Raw genomic sequence first — 3,183 nt, 5'->3', positions numbered from 1 at the left:
GGCTACCTAACTGTTAGTACTGTGGTTGTTGTGACCTGGGCTAGAACTGTTTATTGACTGCCCATCCTCTGGTGATCCTAGTTTAAAGCCCCGTCAAGTAGGTCAGCCATCCAGGCCAAAAAGATCTTCTTCCCTGTCAGGGTGAGGTGGAGGCCATGCCTCCCCAACAAGCTGCTGCCTCTTCATCTGAAGTGTGGACCATGGTTGAAGAAGCCCAATCCTTGTGGTGGCACCATCTCCAGAGTCTTCTGTTGACCTCTCTGATACACCTCTCCCTTCCAGGCCCATGACCCGTAACCAGGAGGATTGAGGAAAAAAATACCTGCACCCACAGACCCTTGAGCCTAGCCTCCAGAGGCCTGTAGTGACTCATGACCTGGCCAGGACTGTTCTGAGCTGTGTTATTTGTGCCCACATGGATAAGTATCATGGGGTGGGGGTCTGTGGGCTGGATAGGTTTGGGGATCCTCTCAGTTATTATCCCAAACATGAGCCCTCAGGAGGAGTTGATTGTAGCATGTATCCAAAGTGGCATACTAATTGAGATTGGTATATAAAATATCCAGCTCCTGGACCTCTGTAAGACTTATGCTCTGTAGTGCACAATATCACCACTGTAATCCTAACCAAGTCTTCAATACAAACTTTCAGCTCTGTGAACAGTGTCCTTTCTCTCTTTAAATAGAAAAAAAGTACCAGTTTAAAACAACTAGCTTAAAGCTTAAACATAATTTTCTAGGCTGTGTATCCTCTAAGAATGAAAACTACTGTCTCCTATATTTTTCTGTAGCTCTGTACTATATCATGGTGGATTGAACAGTATGGTAAAGGACTTTCCTAGCACTAATGTTAGATCACCTGTATTCAAAGAATTGCAGTATGGAGACCCAGCCCTCACAGACACATTCTAGACCTGTGATGATCACCTGTTGAACCTATAGGTCTGTTTAACCCCTACATTATAGTTACCAACCTCTGATTACCTTCACTCTGAAATGGTGAATGTCTGGAACCTGTAAAACTGCTTGTATTTAATAAAAGCATATATGCAACTGCAGAAAGGGCTACTGAATGACTCTAGTACTGGTAGCTACCATACCCAACTTCTGAATTTTTTTTGGCTCTTCTTATTAAGTTCCCTGCTCTGTATTTGCACACATGTACAGGGACACTGAGATCCCAGTCTTCTACTTAATATCTGCTTTCCCCTCTTCTGGCCTTAAAAAACATTAAGATACTTCAGTACTGGTTATACTTACACAAATATGTATCTGTAACCATTTTACAAGGAAAGAGAATACAGCATCATAAAAAGCACATATTAACAAAACCACACATTCATTCATGCATTAGAGTCTTCCGTGCGTAAACTTAACAATCAATACAGTGCACATATGGGTTGGAGAGTGGAAGATAATTGTAAAGACAAGTATCAGATAATATTTAATTAACTACATTTGGTGAAGTTAATGTGCTATTCCATATTTAGAGCTCCTCAACTACTTTTATTGCACAGAAACATTCAAGAAAAGAAGAAAACTGTAATTATCGGAGGACCATATGCCACTCTGTATTTGGAAATGAACCAATCACCAGAAGTAAAATTTTGAGCAGAATGGCATGATATAATACCCTCTGAGGCATGCCTACCCCATACTTGCAGAAAATAGAATGCATGCAGATAACATAATCATTTTAGAGAGAGAATATCTGACCATTTCATCTGGAGAATCCTCACAGTAGGAGCTAGAGCTGACAGACCCCTGAAAGCACATGGGGAACTGGTCCAGAATAGATACCAGCTTTTATGGAGTAGGATCTTGAACTGCTCCCTAAACTTTTATTCTATCATAATACACATGCATAAATGGAACAGCTGCTGACAGACCTATACGCATGCATCTTAATGAGAGATAAACAAAAGCTAAGTTTCATGGCCTGCTCTGTGCAAAGTACTGATGCCCAAGGCACCAGTAATTTCTGAGAGGCTAGTTGCTTCTTTGGAAATAAAAGAGAAACTTTGCCTAGAACTCCTGCCTCCTATCTTAAGCTTAACAAACCACACAAGAACCTTGCCTGCCTACGTGGCCTTGAGTCTAGAGATGTAGACCTGCTCTGTGTGGGAAGGTGTAAGGCATGATTCTGCTCCACCCATAAAAGCATATGATTGCAAAAGAAATGGAGGATATTATGCCTGAAGAAGCAGCTTCTGGCCATTGTCTCCTCACTGTACTGTTCAAAGAGCATTCTCAGGTTTATAACCAGTCCTTGACTCTTCTTGGGTTAAAACAGCTCTGTCCCATTCATGCCAAATGTAGTTTGATTATTGGATAAATTTGTATGACTACAACAGCATAATGGAGGTATAACTATAATTTCCTTCATTACAGGGCAGAACTGAGTACAACAAATGAGAGGCTTTAAAAAAACTGAGATAATGGGCACATAGGGTCATTATGTTCCTTTAGCTCTCTACAGGCATGTCTACACTTCCAATTAATCTGAGATCCCATGGTGCCTGTGCCATATGGTGCCAGCCTGGCCTGGCCCAGCCCAGAAGTGTGCACCTTTGAGCAGGACCAGGCCACTCTTAGTAGCAGCACTCTGGGTAGGAGAGACTGCCAGAGACAGGCAATCCCCCTGCTCCCCTACAGCAACCTGTGTAGGGGAAGGCCAGCCTGGAAAGGAAGGGGATTGCCCAGTCACAAGTGCTGTCCCCAGCAGTGTAAAAAGCTGCCTTGGTGAGCAACTCCTTGGTAAAATTCAGCATCCCTTTGTCTTAGTAAAGAGGCCATGTAAATCTATACCTGTTTTTTAGAACTATATCAAACGCAGCAAGAAAGCAATCCGCACTTGAAGTTATTCATTTATTCCTCAAGAAAATACAACAGAACTTGTTCACTTGCCCTCAGGAGCTGCTAAGGGCGAGCTAGTTGGTATCTGGGAACACTAGCCCCTTGTGCCAGCTGGACAGCTGAAGCAGCCCTAACCTAGAGTGGACCCTGCACCCTCTACCCACTGCAGCAGTGTGGCAGTGGGGGCTTCTGCCTGGAAGTGGGGGCTTACCTGCTGCCACCTGCAACAGCATGTGGTCCCTGTGACAGCATTGCTGCTCACCTACCAGACTTGGCCAGAGACTGCACAGCCCACCTGGGCTATGGTATGGGCACTGTAGCAGAACTC

The 3,183-nt window shown here is 43.8% G+C and overlaps 1 long non-coding RNA gene across 1 annotated transcript in view; it reads right to left on the bottom strand.

The window, feature by feature from the left end:
* LOC109303684 overlaps positions 1 to 3,021 on the bottom strand; it is a 28,623-nt gene extending 25,602 nt beyond the window's left edge. Inside the window, exon 1 of the long non-coding RNA XR_002099166.1 lies at positions 2,903 to 3,021. This is a non-coding gene — a long non-coding RNA (uncharacterized LOC109303684). The remainder of the gene's footprint in view (positions 1 to 2,902) is intronic.
* Positions 3,022 to 3,183: the final 162 nt, after the last annotated feature.

Source organism: Gavialis gangeticus, unplaced genomic scaffold (assembly GCF_001723915.1).
Source record: "Gavialis gangeticus isolate Ggan-Ray unplaced genomic scaffold, GavGan_comp1, whole genome shotgun sequence".
In the NCBI taxonomy this organism is placed as follows: Eukaryota; Metazoa; Chordata; order Crocodylia; family Gavialidae; genus Gavialis; species Gavialis gangeticus.
The sequence above is the reverse complement of the archived record's forward strand: the minus strand, read 5'-3'. Positions and strand labels throughout refer to the sequence as shown.